This window comes from Rhea pennata, chromosome 2 (assembly GCF_028389875.1).
Source record: "Rhea pennata isolate bPtePen1 chromosome 2, bPtePen1.pri, whole genome shotgun sequence".
Lineage (NCBI taxonomy): Eukaryota > Metazoa > Chordata > Aves > Rheiformes > Rheidae > Rhea > Rhea pennata.
In genome coordinates, this window is record NC_084664.1 from 155,740,919 (window position 1) to 155,758,160 (window position 17,242).

At 41.8% G+C, this 17,242-nt stretch overlaps 1 protein-coding gene and 1 long non-coding RNA gene across 3 annotated transcripts in view; both read right to left on the minus strand.

Annotated features, from left to right (window-relative positions):
- Window positions 1–17,242, minus strand: part of KCNQ3 (potassium voltage-gated channel subfamily Q member 3) — a 197,423-nt gene that overhangs the window by 160,207 nt on the left and 19,974 nt on the right. The gene's annotated exons all lie outside the window — the stretch shown is intronic.
- LOC134136519 (uncharacterized) lies at window positions 14,020–16,138 on the minus strand. 2 transcript variants are annotated; one of them, XR_009957513.1, is made up of 3 exons: window positions 16,065–16,138; window positions 15,190–15,474; window positions 14,020–14,592 (listed from the first exon to the last, which is right to left on the minus strand). It is a non-coding gene; the product is annotated as an uncharacterized LOC134136519 (long non-coding RNA). The 2 variants fall into 2 exon arrangements; XR_009957514.1 differs by having other exon boundaries at window positions 14,020–14,595; window positions 15,183–15,474.

Genomic DNA, 17,242 nt, shown 5'->3' on the forward strand with positions numbered 1-17,242 from the left:
GGTTACACAATTAACAGCTCCCCATACCAACACCTTTGGCCGAGACCCACATCAGTTCCAGTCCTGTGTTTGATCAGCCAGAATTTCAGCAAAATCCTAGTCTAATTGTCTGAGACTTTGATCCAGCTGAAGCTCATGTTATAATACATCCTATCTGTAACAGGGCCATCAAAACCAAATCACTAAGGTAGGGAAAGCGTTTTCTTTTTTTACGATTCCTTTAATTCATGCTGCATAGCGCTGCAGCAGCAAGCAACAGGCTGGGCTGTGTCACTGGGAAACCCCTCTGCTCTCGTCACAGATTTATGGCCATCCATGACAAGCAGATGTATCTTTCACTTTGGCTAGAAGGTGCTTGCAAGGCTATTTAAATAATTCATCTTTAAGAGCTCACGTCAGCCTTTCCAAGGCTGTGCTCCAGCGAGAGCTACCTCCTGCAGCTAACAGCCAGAAGTCGCTATAGCGCATACAACAGCCTCAAGCTCATATGGAAAACACGCATTGAGAGTAAGGCAGCTCATCTCAGTGTATTGCAAACCCCAGGCACGAAGAATAACTTCAAGTGCCTGAGAGAGACTGTTGTCTCATTTTGCTCTTGCCGCCTGCACTTCTGCTGCTGTTTTGCTCTTTGCACAACAAACAAAGCCCTGATGTGCTCGATACGCTGGAATCGATACCGCTGTTTGGCAAGCTACGTGATTACGCACAGCAATGAAAACTTAACATAACCGGGGCTTCCCAGGAAAAGAGAAAACTTATTGTCATTAGGACCCCATCACTCAAGAACTGTCAACAATGTGCTGGTAATTCCTGCCTCCAGTCTACAAATGGAGCTACAATATATCTTTCAAGAAGACATCACACTGGATATAAAGATTTCAAATGATGGAAAATCTCCCACATTCTTTACTAAGCCCCAGACATTTCTAACTAGACTAGCTGCATTGTGCTCTTTTCACAAATGTCTAAGTTGAGATTTAAGGTGAAGTGATTTCTGAAGGTCACGAGGACTGCACGATGGCAGAGGACAAGGATGTTCTCTGCTCCAGTCCTGTTTCGAATCAGGCATTCCCATCTGGCTAGTGATTCAGCATGGGTCATTCCAGTATCTGCCTTCTTAAAAAACACCCAGATTTCTTCAGTATGTTTCAGTTAGCGAATGAGGAGCACTAGCTGGTTATTAAAATCCTGGAGAGTGCCCTCAGCCCTTTCCAGGGTGTGCAGCAAAGCCTTCACAAGCAAAAGAAAGGTGAGTTGTTGAACAGAGATAAACATTCAAAATAAGGAAAAGAATGAACAAGTTGAATTAATTAAAGAAGGTATTACCTCTTAGCTCACTGAAATGTAGACTAGATTCATAGGAGAACTGAGGCCCCACTAGTAAACTCATGTATTTGATTTAGAAGGAAAATTTAGCTGCAGTTACATTTTCCTTTGTGGAGGTTTTGCCTGCCTAGTCCCAGGCAGTCCATTTTCATGCACATCATGCCTGCACAGCAACATGACAGGGAAACCCCCATCTGCTCCCCTTGGATTTACACTCAGCCATGACAAATGACTTTATCTTCAACTTTCTGCTAGGAGATGCATATAGAAAATGAGGTCAGAAAGGCTCCCTTTAAATTATTCACTGTGAAAAATTCACCCTGGTTTTTCTAAGGCTGCGCAGCCGGAAAGGAACCACCCGTGCCCTGGCACCAGCAGAGCTGATCCGCACACTTGCTCTGCTGCCTCCAGCTCTGCTCTGCACGGGGGCCACAAGCTCTGCTCCAGGCAGGAGTGGGGTAGTCGGGGGATCTGGACACTGCCAGCTGCCTCCTTGCATCAGCCTGGGAGAGTCAGAAGTATCGATTTGGAGATCAGAAGGGACTGAGCTGATGCTGGAAAATCTCCGCATTGATATCTCTGATCTGGTCAGCAGGAGGTCAGATTAGCTGATCATAACGGAGGGAATGCAGAAAAATGTCCAAGGGACTGCTAGGATCATCTCATAGTGTAACACAGGCCAGAAATTAAAACACATTTACATTTACGTTTTATGGAATCCAATTCAGATATCTGCAAGTAAGCAAAGTAGAAAAAGGGCTATTCTCACTAAAAAGACTTTTGCTGACAAACAGCATTCAGACGCACTCCTCAGCTTTGGTTAAGCTGTCCTACAGTTATTCCAGCTTCACACCAGCACACTATTTGTCCACTTTGCTGGTGTAGATGTGTTGAAAGAAAGAGACAAAACTTCAAACACACAAAATGAGTAGGACAAAAAGTAAAGAATAAACCGAGACCAACAAGGAGCACTGATGGAAGCCGAAAAGCTCACTGTCAGCATCACTACTGCATTGGTGGTTCAACACGGTTAAAGGCAGAGGGAATCCTGGCGAAAGGAGGTGCTGGGCTGGGAAACTCTGCAGCAATAAAATCAAGCATGTGTAATCCACAGCAGAGATGCTATTAGTGCTATGCTGTATTTACTTGGTTTGTTAGTTATTAATGAAACCTCACTCTCCTTCCAACTGCCTTCTTCTTCCCAGAGGGGTTGATAGAATCATTCATTTTTCCTCTGACTCCATGTACTTTTTTACAAGTATTTTGTTGTGATAGAACAACCTAATTTCAATTTACTTGGCCAAGCAAGATACACCTTCAGTTTGGTACTGGGCAACCTCAGCCCAGGAAACTGCTTTGGTATAAGCTAGTATGTTATTGTTATCTCCATAACAAATGCAAAGGGATGCTTAAGAGTCCAGGCAACTGCCAGGGTCCCATTAGCTCCACATACCCTCAACATCTCAGTGTCAAGCTCTTGCCTGTATGCACACATGTCTTTAACGGTAATATTTTAATGAATTTAAATACATAAATATGCTTCACCTTTGCTTATATCATTTTATTTTGAGCACCAGCACAGAGTAAATCTTAAATAATAGACAGTTTTTAACCTGGTAGAAACCAGGTTAAAATGGGAACCACCATTTGCTCACTTCATGCCTTGGACCACTTTTCGGAGACCCAAACCTACAAAACACTGGTTACAGAGACATGCTAAATTTTAAGCCTGAAGAGGACCATTTGGGTACCTTACATGTTTGAAACTGAATGAAATCAAAGCACAAGCATGGTACTCTTTACAGTGATGGCATTCAAACCGTAATATCAAAAATACACAGACTTCTCCTGTGGGTTACAGTGGTGTGCAGCTGTCACTTTTTAATGTCTTCCAACCAGATATTTCCACTACAGGTTGTCTTGTAAATGAGATACCCCCCAAAAAAAATAGAATTGGAAAAGTTATTCCAAGTGTAACGGTTAGAAGGAAAAAAGAATCGGAATATCGACTTTACCCAGCATACCAAAACGCTCCCCTCCCAGGCTTATATATAAATTTATGAATCAGATAACGAGCTTCATCAGTACAATTCACAAAAGTGGCTGGACTTTCAAAGTTAATATCAGTACTGCACTAAACACCATCAGCAGTAGTGGGAACAAATACCAGAAATAGCCGCACAACCTTTCAACCTTACACTTTGGGAACTGGAGCCCTGTCTTAGAAGCGGGGAATGTCCCTGGTGCCATTCACTTCAGCTGCCAGTGAAGAAATTTAATACCCTCTGGGAGGAATCTCTCTGTTCACAGGGTCAGGCTTTTGCATCAAATTGAGAGCAAAGGGAGGAGGGAGAGAAATTAATGCTATAATGAAGGCTGCCGAATAGGCATTATTTACTCTCCTGGAAGTACATAAATACTAGTCTGCAGTCAGATAAATGCACTGCCTGCTCAAACATTTTTATAAGCATGAAATTTACTCAGCTGTACCCATACTTTAATAGGCCAATTATTGATAAGAACATGCCGTCTGTACCAGGATTAAGAGCTAAACACAGGATTTCTTAAAAACGCCACCAAGAAATTAAAAAGTTATGTGGTTGTTATTGTTAATAATAGTAGTATGAAGGCAATGCCTAGGGACATCAGCAGAGATCAGGAACAAGCATACCAGGAGCTGTATAAATAGAGGATAGGACAAGGTACACCATCAAGTGCTGAGAATATCAGAAGATGCAGACAAATGTGGGGGTGGGAGACAGCGCACGTAGCAGGAGAGCTGCAAGGAGAGCTGTATCTTTCACGCAAAGTGCCATGGATTCTCTGTTCACTGGTTTCTCTATTGGGTGGGTTAAATACGGAGGGAAGGAGAGCGATGTGGACATTACTGGGAAGGCTACAGGGGGCCCAGAGAGTAGAGGGGCAGGGCTGAGTTAGAAAAGACCCTGAGGAGCGATTTCTGGCAAAGCGAAAAACTGAAGTGAATGATTTGTTGGACAGTTAGTGACTGAGATAAAAACAGTCCATCTCCTAACAGAGAAGCCTTACGGGAACATGCAGAGCTGTATGGGGATCAGAAGAGCTTGTCGGCAAGCTCCCACCAGTCCACAGGCTGGATGTCCTGGGAGCCCTGGGGAGGGTCCACACTGATTCACTTCTTTTAAAACCTTGCAGGCTCTTGCAGATGCTCAGGTTCCCTGCTCCCATTGCCTATTTTAAGTTCTCCAGGTCTCTGAGCCTGGTAACACTTCTGTTTACTTAGCAGTTGCTTTTCCTCCCCCAGTTGTCACACTCCTCTCTATGCCCTCCCAAGGGTGCTTTCCTCAGCTTTCCTTATATCCTTTCTGTTCTGTTCAGTGAGTCCTAAATCTCACCATGGCAGCTGCTCTTCTTAGCATGTATTGGTAAGAAGTTCATCACAGGTTACTCACCTTGCTCCCCATTCCTAGTAGTGGCAGGATGCTTGACTTACAGGATGAGTGGTGCCTCTGCTCACATCTGCAAGGCAAATCCTTTCCCATCACCAGCATCTCAAAACCCAAACGGACTTCTGTTCGGGATGAAAATTAGGAATCTACCTCATATGAGATGTGGAAGTGTATGAACTATAATGACTGCAGCAGAGAACTGAGAAAGGGCATCTGGAGTCTATACTTGGTTCTATACGTGGCTCCTAGGAGTCCACTTCATTTCTCCAACCTTGCTGACACTTTTCTCCAGAGGCAACTTTAAGCAAGATTTGCTGCCTCCACACACTGCACATGCTCAAGGGTGACTCACCTGGCATTCCTGGAGGATAAACTCTAAGTGCATCCAGTTCAAAGCCGCACAGGAGCACCATTCCCCAGCTTAAGCACAGGCCTAGGCGCTCAGTTCCTCCCCATCTGCTGATCTGTCTCTCTAACAGTGTCCCTTGATAACATTTGACAAGTATGAGGGCTCCCTAGAAGTACCCTGAGATTGCCTGCCAGCAGGCTGATAGGTTTGGACACAGACTAACCATAGGGTTAGCTTAGGCTGCACGTAGAAATACAAGCACATGGTGCAGGTGATAGGAGCTCTGCTACAGAGCGTTGACTTAGCTACTGTGTCTCTGGTCTGACACCTGTAAAACAAGGCTAGCTTCTTCACTGTTTGCTCTCTCTTCATTTATTTTTTGGCACAAGAATGTGTATAATTTTGTGCACCACCAGACAGTCTATGCTTGTTCCTCCACTAGATACATCCCAGACTCTCCCAGCAGCCTACATGAGGGAAAACCTCCCATGAGGCTTTTTGGTCATGACACCTTTCATCTCACATTTGGGGACAAATACTAATCTCAAATGGCTTTCAGGGAACATAATGAAAGATGACTGCCACTTTAAGGCTATCCTAAGATATAAGGCACCAGGCACATAATTATGGATGCAGTTCACCATACCTTGTATGAATTCAGTTATTTTAATTATTCATTTGTATATGCATTAATCCATGTTATATATGGAGAAGTCATGCTCGCAGAGACAAATTAAGCATGCAATACAAAGCCTAAATTGTTTGAATAACATGAATGTTTATCATTCTGTTCCCTATGTGCAAGACAGGGCTGTTAATAATTAGTTTCCTACCTCCAAAAGAGCATGCATGTTAATTAATTAATAGTTGCAAAGTACTTTGAAGATGTAAGCACTATAAGAAAGCTATCCGTTATTATGTATAGTAAATGTACTTCCAAATGAAATAATTTGCCTATTTAAAATCATTTCCCCTCCTCAAATCCCACAGAATCCCTTATAAATAATATTAATTAACATCTAATAAAAAATAGCATGCTTAAATATTAATTTGTAGTTTTGGGAGCAGAACTGTTTTTCCATACACAATGCACCAAGGATAAGATAGAGTGGTAGATGCAAATATATGTACAAATGCAGCTATATGAGCCAGATTCCACAGCCATGGCAAAGAAAAGGCATATGAGAAAGAAGGAGACCCCAGACTTAGGCTGTGTTAGTCTAGACCAACAGATTCAGATTTGACTAGCGAGCGACTTTGTATGTGACCTTAAATATATTTCATGACTTACAGGTTGGAATGCACTACTCATCTCACCTAACTGCTGCCACCTAAAAGCAAAGGGTTTGTGTAAGTTGTCCCTTGGTTGTCCCTTGGGTCCCTTGGTTGTCAAAAGAAAGGCTGATCCTTCAGCAGAATAATCCAGCCACCAGCTCAGCACGTGATGAATTGCTCCTGGGAGATGTCACTCTCCACAGACTATAGGAAAAATCCAAGTGAGTAACTTAGATCTGTAGTCTATTTTTCCTCCCATTTTTTCTCTTGTTCATTTTCTGAATCCCCCTAGTTCTCCGAGGAATAATCTTGCTCACATATAAAAAATATTTTATTCCCATATAAAATGCAAGATATTAACTTGACTTATCTTCTTCAGATGTGGCTGCTAGATTTTCATAAACTGCTGATGCTGTCAACATGAAGCCTAGCATTTCCTTCCAATCTTTCCTATTTTCCTCAAGCACCATCTCAATATGTGTCACAAACAGTCCTGGAGCTTTATCTCATGTTAGCTCTGGACTTTTCTTATGGATATACTGACTCTCCTTTATCTTTGGACTTCAGCCCTCAGAAGCTCATTGTGTACAACACTTTGCTGCTTTGCTGTTGGCTCACAAGTAAGGGTGGTCTAAATCACAACCTAGGTGAATATTTACCTAACACATGACAAATTTCATAGAATGTGAAGGAATCATCCAAGTTAGAATCATAGAATCAGTAAGGTTGGAAGGACCTCTGGAGATCATCTAGTCCAACCTCCCTGCTCAGCAGGGTCACCTAGAGCATGGTAGGCAGGGTTGCATCCAGGCAGGCCTTGAAGATCTCCAGAGAAGGAGACTCCACAACCTCTCTGGGCAACCTGTGCCAGTGCTCCGTCACTCTCACAGGGAAGAAATTCCCCCTCACGCTCAGGCAGAACTTCCTGTGCTTCCATTTCTGCCCATTGCCTCTTGACCTGTCACACGGGACAACTGAAAAGAGTTTATCCCCGTCCCCTTGACACCCTCCCTTCAGGTACTTGTACACATTGATCAGATCCCCCCTCAGTCTTCTCTTGCCCAGGCTGAAGAGGCCCAGCTCTCGCAGCCGTTCCTCATAGGGCAGGTGCTCCAGCCCTCTGATCATCTTTGTAGCCCTATGCTGGACTCTCTCCAGTAGCTCCATGTCTCTCTTGTCCTGGGGAGCCCAGAACTGGACCTCCAGATGAGGCCTCCCCTGGGCTGAGGAGAGGGCAGGATCACCTCCCTCCACCTGCTGGCAACAGTCTTCCCGATGCACCCCAGGAGACCATTGGCCTTCTTGGCCACAAGGACACATTGCTGGGTCATGGTCAACTTGTCATCCACCAGCACTCCCAGGTCCTTCTCTGCAGAGCTGCTCTCCACAAGGTCAGCTCCCAGCTTGTACTGGTGCCTAGGTTTTTTTTCCCTAGGTGCAGGACCCTGCCCCTGCCCTTGTTGAACCTCAGGAGGTTCCTCTCTGCCCAGCTCTTCAGCCTGTTCAGGTCTCTCTGAATGGCAGCACAGCCTTCAGGTGTATCAGCCACTCCTCCCAGCCTGGTATCATCAGCAAACTTGCTGAGGAGGCACTCTCAGCCTCAGGTAACCCCTGTTACCAAGAGTGAAATGTCTCAGCAGGCCCTCAAGTGCCTGCAGGTGGATCTAATTTGCTGCTGCTACTGCTCTGCAAGCAAAACAATCACTTCTGCCCTGCTGGGAAGAGGTGCTTGCAGTTCAGGAAGCTGAAAATAGGACTTTCAGCATGGAGGCTTATGAGGTTTACCTTCTAAGGATTTCCTGTTCCTTCCAGTCCTGAGAAAGAGCCAAAGAATTTGGCCTTCATTGCATGAGGCAACTAAAGACAGGCACTTTAAACATTTTGAAACCTGGGATTAAGTCTTTCCTCTGTTCAGGAGTATGGCTGAGGGGTGCCTCACTGAAAAAAATGTTTGACACTTTCCAAAGCCTCTTTCTACAGCTTGTAGCATGGTAGCAGGATAGGAGAAAGCTCTCCTCCAAAATCTCCCACCAGCTTGCTGAGTGACTACAAAGAAGGCACTTCTACATGTAGAAGAACTGGTTCCTACCTGTTACTAATTCCTAACTCTCCCTAGAGAATTAAGTGATCTGATCCATATACATCAGCCTGTGAAATACAGAAAAATTCATTATAGGTGACCTGATTTAAGAGCCTTTTTTTGGACAGCTGATGAAATCAGTAATAAAGTTTCTCTAGATACTCTAAAAATAGTAGGTAATATCTTGAAAGAGGAAATCGTTTACCCAGCATAGAGTAACTTAATACTAGACCTCATTTTGACAGGCAAAGATAAGTCAACTGATGATGTAAAAATGAGTGGTTGCTTAGATACTGACGATTATGGTGATAATCTGATTACATTTATTTTGTGCAAATAGAACTTGCCAATGACCAGCAGTATAAGAATTTGTAAAAAGTCTAATTTTTGCAAATTTAGTGAGATTGTCAGCATGACTGGCAGGGATACAAATTTCAAACAATAAATCCTACTAGATGACTCTAGTAGGAATTTTTTTCTCAAATTTCCTACTGGAAGCTCCAAAAGTCTTGGATCCACAGTCACGACAATGCTCTGCTGGGAAAAAGAAAAAACACACACACACACACACCTTCTTAAATATTAAGGGGGGATGTGGAAGTGGCAGTGAGACATTAATCTTTTATATATTTATAAAATCAGCCAGAAAAATGGAAAGGAAATGGCAATTAATACACATTACAAAACACATGACAGATAAAAAGGAAGTGAAGAGAGCAATGAAATAATTATAACACATTTTTCAACACAGATTATTGTTAGAGGCACACGGCAAAACTGCACTTAGGCAAATAGAAAAGGCAGAAATGTTCAAAAGAGATATTTCTGTCTGTATTTCAAATCAAGCAGGAATTTTATACTGAGGGTGGAACAGAAAGTTTGCCATCTGTGATGAAAAGAGGATGTGAGGTAGCATTTGCTAAAATTAAACATTTTTTTAAAGAACAACAGACATAGATATCTTGCACCAAAAGCTTTTAAAGGACAAAGAACTCTCAGTAAAGTTAATGTTAAATCTTAGGAAACAAAGAAAATTTCAAATCATTGCAGGACTGCCAACATCTTCTGCATATTTAAAAGTATAAAAGGGATGAACCAAAAGGTTGCAAATCAACTAAGCTGATGCCAAACCTGAGTGGATAATACACTGCTGAATTCTGTCTGATATCAATGACAAATCTGAAGCAAATAATGCAATTAAGTCCTTCACCATGATCTCATGATAAGCAGCTTTTGTAAAATTATTTCTTTTTTTGATTAAAGGTCCAATTAATGAATTTATTATACTGCTTGGGTTTAAAGGCATGTGATTTAGTACCACATAGCATCTTGATTTAAAATAACTTGCAGTAACACAACATGCAATAAATGAGTTAAAAATAGATTACTGGAAAGATTTTAAAATACAGATGTTAATGGAGAGATAACAAATAAACAAAGAGTGCTATTATTTTAACAGAAGTTCCCAAGAACTGGTGCTGGTCTAGCACTATTTTTATTTTTACCACTCTGAGTGCTGATAGATTGCTTTTATCAGTTAAGTCTGCAGTTTGATACGCAAATCCATATGTAGTAAGTAATGAGAACAAGTCACAATGACAAAACGAGTCAATTACCACTACTACAAAATCAACTAGGAAACTAGGAATCCAAATAAGACGATTGAGATGGAAACTCTTCATAGATTATGGTGACTACATGAACTCTTGGTGCACTAATACCAGGAAACAGGAAGAGTCCCTGATTTATAAGAAGAGTGCTATCAAATAGAAATAAGTATAGAGATAGGGGTGAGAAGAAATAAGTTTGAATTATGGCAAATTCAACTAGATATGCAGAAAAACTGTTCGACAGGGAAGAAAATGAAATGGAACTAGATGGCCAAAGGCATTATTCACGCAGCATCATTTAAGATTTTTAAGAACAGGTTGGGCAAACACCTTTCGAGAACGATAGTGGTATTGAGCTGCTTTGGTTCAGGGGATAGACTAGAAAACCAGCTAAGGTCCCCCTCAGTATTACATCTTGGGCTTGCACTGAGTACTGCTGAGACTCTCTACCAGAAAACATCTAGTCTTGGTGTTTAGAAGAACATGAAAAGATTAGAGGGCATTCAAAGATATGCTATAAAAAGACAATCAGAGCTTTCACAGTCTTCCCCTCAAGGCCCATATTTTTCCAAAGTGGAGAATTTACCATCCAAGCTGATTTAATAAAACTGGACTCCAGAGGAGAGAAAAAGTTAGTTTTGTAAGTTTTCCTCAGCCCCATATCAATAAGATGACTTTTTAATGTACCTGAACTGCACAGGATGTCCAGCGAACAGGATAATCATCCACTGGATTCTCATGAAATTTCAGAAGCTATTAAAAATAGATTAAAATATTCTGGATATCTATTAGTTACTTGGGCTTCTTCCTCCTCCTTCTTCATCAAATCATTGGCCCCAAACTTAACAAAAAGGGGACATTTTTATCTGATCTCTTTGTCATCATTTAGCTGCACAGCTTTAAAAACAAAAGCTGTACATGGCAGCGTCGGGCGCTTCCCCTTTGTGCATTGCTCTCATCACCTGTCCCAGTCCTCTTGTTTAATCTCTTTGATGGGAATCTTCAGCACTCCTGTGAAATAATTTATGTATTTTCCCCACCTCTGCAATGCAACCACCTTGTGACAAGAACAAGAAGAAATCAAGGAGGAGGCTGTAATTAATGCATTTCCACCGTCTGAAATGAATGCCACAAAATCAATGCCCAGCCTCATCACAAACATCCAGCAACTTCATCTTTACTGACGGAACAGGGCAGTTGTAAAACATAGATTGCTGTGGTCATGAATCACCAGTGAAACTCAGTCACACCTTACCTGATGTCTGGGATTAATTCTGCGATTTACGATAAAGGAAGACTATAAATCTGACATCTGTTTGACTGACTCCTTCCTAAACCGGGGGCTTAGCTTTGCTGAACAACTTCAAGCTTTAGATCCTCTGGATATGTTGTTAAATACCAGAAGAAACCAAAAAAAAAAAAAAAAAAAAAAAAAAAAATTTTGTGCCACTGAGTTTATCACTTAGAGGAAATACCAATCTCTTCTCAGTAATATGGAGAAGTGGAAATTGAGAATAGAAGTGTCAAAAGAGGAGGGGTTACAAGAGACTGGCTAAGATTTGCTTTGAAGAGCAAATCATCCCTGGAACTATTCACGGAGCATCTCCGGACAGCCTGGAGGAGTTCATAGGGGAAGTGGCTGAACTGCTAACCAGCCAGGCCAACTCCCACTAACACTGGTTCACAGGGCTGGTAGCTAATGAGTATCATAGCCTGCTCTTGAAAAGCAGGTGAACCAAGACCTGTAGGCTTTACCGGATACCCGAGAGGGCTGTCAGGGAGACATCAGCCACCAAGGGCATCCTCAGCACTGCTGACTCTGCTTCCAGCCACTCAAAGGTGAGAGAGGTGAACGGAGACCTTGAGAGTTCACAGCAGCTGGGCTCCAACGTATGCCAGAGCCTCCTTCAGAGGCATAAGGAAAGATCAACTTTGACATTTCCAATATTCTAAGGTATAAACTAAGAAAAAAGGGAATCCGTATACTTTTAGGCACCCTCCCTGTCTATACTACTTTTCCTCTAATAAATCATAAAGGAACAAAAGAACTCAAGTTCAATTTCAACTAATCATTTTCTGCAACCTTTAAGACAGTAAATTACACTCATTAGCTAGGTCTCTCATGCTCCATATTTCTGTAGTTTTTCTCATTTATTACAATCGTAAACCAGAGAGGTGGGAGAAGAATTTTTGGGTTGTTTGCCTAGGCAATGCCTAGGAAAATCAGGAGCCTGAGCTTGATTGAGGACTTAAAAGTACCAATGCCAGTAAGAACCTTTCTTAGTCGATTTTTGGTTCACATATCATAGTAGCAGGCAGTAATAATTGTGGAAAGGTCCAAGAAAAATCGTGAGGTCACTTTTTTGTTTTTTTTTCTCTTAGATCGACAAACGTTGTCTGTTCAGTAAACTGTTAAGACAGGAGATGAGTACTTGCTTTAATTATGCTGGGAAAGTGAGGAAAAGGAGAAACAGAAGATCTGTTTGAGCTAAAAAAACAGTATTGGCAAAGACAAAATTGAACATACACAGACTCTGCCTATATATATATATATATATATATATATATATATATATATATATACATACAGGGAACTGAAAGGTTTTGAGCCACTAAAATAGCAAAAGCCTTGAACAGCCTTCAAATAGCAGCAGTGGGAGCAAACTAGTAGGATCTGTGTACCTGGCAGTGATGTGCCCAAGTGCTCTGTACACTATTGGCTTTTGGGAACTGTCGGGCTGCAGCCGCGTGGATCTCGGTTCAGGTTAATTTGCTCAGTTTCTCAGCCTCTTTGACTCCTTCTCAGCCTCCTCTGCAACCCCTGTGGAGCTCCATTCTGTAGCCGCTACTGATACCCGAGCTAATCGTTTAAAACTAGTGCCAGTCCTATACTGCACTGCAGTTCTGTTCTCAGCTCAGTATGGACAGGCTCTAATTAGCTTCCACAAAGAGTTTATTCATTTAAGAGAAAGATCATATTATGTGCTTGCCTATGATGGAAGAGGAAAGAACTCAGTCACCGCAAAGATTTCCTTCCTGTCCTGGATTCTTACATCGCTCACTGCTTCTTTTCAGAGAAAAAATTAAAATCCCCTTCATCCAGATATTCTCGTTATTAGCCTGCCAAGGGAGTTGGAGAGGTATAAAGTCCTGCCTGTCTCTCCTGATGTCCAAATGAAGCCGAGCTTTCTGAGCATTTTGGGCGAGGATCCAATTTCAGCCTTTCACTGGACGCCCAAAGCAGTCCTCATTCATGAGGACTAGGCGCTCCTACATCATCACGGAATAAACGAGATATGGTTTCACACAGTACCTACTGACCATACTTGGGAGATGCTTTTTCCACTTAACTACATCAGCTATTTCTTTGCCTGCCCTCAAAATCTCACCCACTGCAGGTTTTTTTTTAAGACTACAAACCTGTAATGTTTCAAACAACTTCTGCCTTTTTTGTTCCTCTGAAAAGATACAATAGCAGCAGCCCTTAGCCGACAAAATCAGAACTGGGCCCCTGGAAGAAATGAGAAGATTATGATTTCTTTTTCATCAAAGATTAAAAAAAAAAATGTGTAGTTGGGAGAATTGGAAGTATTCACTTTCCAGTTTTGTATCCTGGAAGGCTTACATATAATATATATATTTCTCTATGACTGCTTGGAAATGTAAATGTAAACCTTCCAAAAGCAAAAAAAAAAAAAAAAAAAAAAAAAAAAAAAAAAAAAAGAAAGAAAAAAAAAAAAGGAAAGATTAACATATATATAAAAAGCTCTTATAATTAGCACAAAAGATCTCTTGTGGTTAAGACTGCAAGAAGGACCAAAAATATCCTGGGATCTGCACTGAAACTGGGGGTTGGTATCAGCTAGAGAGGTGGCCAGATTCAAAATTCAAATGTATTCAAATTTCCTGTGTTTTTTTTTTCTAATGCTGATAAAATAAAGACACTAAAGAGAGTTTTTATCTTTTTTATTTAGAAGCACATACAAAAGAGGGATTTATTTGAAAATGTTTTTGCAATTTAACTCCTAAGTAGATACAAGCAGCAACAGCTATGAAACAAATTTTTGTAGAAGGATTGCTGTGCTTTCAGCAAACACTAAGATTCAGGCCTTGCCAGCAAAATATAGACATATATTAAAGACTGTGCCTTTCTGTTTTAACAAAAGTCGTCTTATAGAGGAAAATGGCAATATTCAACTGATCTTTATAACCTGCTTATTTTCAAGACCTATCTTTTCGGTTTTCTCAGCTATAAATAGCCCTCTCTCCCTTGACACGGCATGGCCCCGTGTCTCCACTGGTAGCTAGGTCCCCCCTAAAAGTCCATCAGAGGAGCACTGGCTGCTGCTCGAGGTTGCTCCAGATGTGCCTTTTTCCCTCCAGGGACAAGACGGAACCACAGAGGAGACACCTGCCCCAAAGAGGGGAAAGCAGTTCACTGCCAGACCTGGTAGCGGCTGCTCCAGGTCTCCTATCCGCAGCGGGATCCGCTCCTAACAGCACAGCACGCTACACCGGTATCACCTGCTGAAAAAGAGGCTTTTCACAATACTATAATTAACATCGAAAACAGCAGTTGCAGTTAAGTCCCTCCTTGCAAAAGATGTCCAAATCTGTTTTCAATAAAGGCATTTTAATTGCTTTAAAGGTTTTATTAAAATCCCAACAGACCAATTACAGACAATTGTTTCCAGCCTCTACCTACCTAGAAATCACTCAGTTTGCAGCAGTGAAAGATATGTGCTCCATTACATGCTCTCCTCTCCCTCTCTCTGGTAACCACATTTTCCACTTACTACCTTTCCTAAAGGTGGTCTAGAAAATGTGGATCATCAGCTTTTCTTTCTAAAAATATTCTACATTACATTGGATTTAGGTGCTTGTATATTAAAGGATTTGTGCTGCCTAAAAACAAACAAGGAAAGATCCCCCCAAAACTAAAACCTACCAGGCCCAAGAAAATACCATATTCTGAAAACAATCTCTCTATAGAAAATATTATATTTAGAAAAGCAGTGGCAACTTGAAACAGAAGATTAAAAGATCTGGATAAAATATTCTTTGCATTCGAGGCTTATGTCACCTAAGGGGGGGACAAGCTAGCAAGTGCTCACCACTCACGTAATGGTTCGTTGAGCTATTCAGGGTCATTAAATGAAGGCCTGGCAAGCAAAGCTCCCGAGCTCAGTGCAGGGGAAGTGCGACCCCAGGTTGCAGGAGAGGTCCACCTGGCCTGAATTTTATTGCTTAGTGCTTTGGTCATGATGCATCTCACAGGCTGTGTAAAGCAGATCCGAGCCTCAGCTGCAAACGTGCAATGGGTCTGACCAGAACAGCTCCGGTCTGGGATACGAATCCTCACGCTGAATCCGTTTGGGGCATCGCTCACAAGGCCTCAGTCTCCTGCTACAAAATACGACAAATAAGGCATCCCATATCTGCCTTTTCTGTTTGTGCAGTGCTTAGCAGAATGGGGCCCGAGAGGCATGCAGTAATACAAATAGCTAGAAGTGATTAAAAGAAGTGAGTAACACGAGATGGCAGCCTGGAAGCACTTCTTCCTTCAGAAATTTAAGGGGCTGATTCTGTACTTTACACGTCTGTGAGCTTGCATGACTGATCCTGTTTATATCAGTAATACTGCTCGTATAAGTACATTATAAGTTTGATAGTAAGTATAACTAGTAATACGTCTGACACATGCTTTTCATGGTGAGACATTAACACTGTACTCTCATCCTGAAAACTTTTACCTACATTGCACTTGTTAGTGGTGGATAATAGCTGTTTTAATGAGACTGCTTTAACATATCAAAAATAAAAATCAGTGCAAAATGAGTTAGGAAATTTTTTTAGTCTCTTATAGATATGGCTATCCAACCACATTGTTCAACAGCAATAAAGCCACTCATGAAATCCAAAGTAACGCCTAAAATGGTCACACTTCAAAGATAAAGCTGCACGCGGATAACACCAAGAAGTTTCATCCAGCTTACATTTATTGTAGTTCAACTGCTTCCTCCACAGCACACTCTCTTTATTCACTCCTCTGCAACTGATATTTTTCTTGCCAGTGATTTAAACGAACCAGCATGCTGCGGTGTGCTGTACTAGCATTTCTAAAATTAGTTCCACACTGATAATTCTGATTTCCAGCCTCTGCTTCTCTCTCAGTGTGGCAGTCAGACTACAGAGCCAACGAACAAGAGAGGGAAACACGCTCACAGGTAGAGTGCCAGAAACAAGCTTTTGCCTTTTATGCAGTGCAGGTCTCTGTTTTCAGCAGGTTTCGGTCTTACTTCACTTCATCTTCACCAGAAGATTCTAACAACTTCCAACAGTTTATGGAAACTTTCAGAGTTTATGGAAGGCCAAAAGCCCTTTGATGTGCTCTTCAGAGCTGCTAAGTCATCTCACCCTCCATTCAGGTTGTGAACGATCACCTTCAGTGGTTTTAACAACTCTAGACAAGGATCCTACCAGAAAAATTACATGCAGCTGAACCGAGAGTAGTACTGGGGCTCATAGTTTTTCCCAAGACACAATACACATTTTACTACAGAAAGCATTAATTTGGGTGCTATTAAAGTATGCTTTCAGAGCATACCAAGATAGACCTAGGATTGCCCCATATTTCTCAGCTAAGACCGAGCAGCAGACATGGAGCAGAGGTGCCCCATTAGGAGCACTTCATTATTTTTTGTGAAATGCAGTACAATGTCCTTAGGGAAGCATTACCTTTAAGGTAGGCTTTAGCACAATTTTGATGCCAGAGCACAGCCTCAGCATTAGGAGACTGTTTTACTTGAGAAATCTACCTCTGAGCCATGATTCCTCCTGCACCTTCTCCTGCCTCTTCCTGGGAATAGCAGTTTGTCCCAGATCAATGCGACTTTACTGCTCAGATGTGTTAGATCTTTATTGCGCACATCCCGAAACGTGCTTGTTGTACTGGATTAAGTTGGAAAATGAAAACATCCATGCAGCTACCTCACAGACTTTTCTAGTAGCCTTTCTTCAAATGATCCTTTCCTATGACTTGTATATACGTACTCCTGGGAGTACTGCCAACAGTTCCTGTGTTTCACCGCTCTTCCTCTGGAGCCACGTGTTAATCTTGCCTCTCTTGCACAGAAACTGTAAGATCTTTGGGGCAGAAACTAGTTGTTTATTC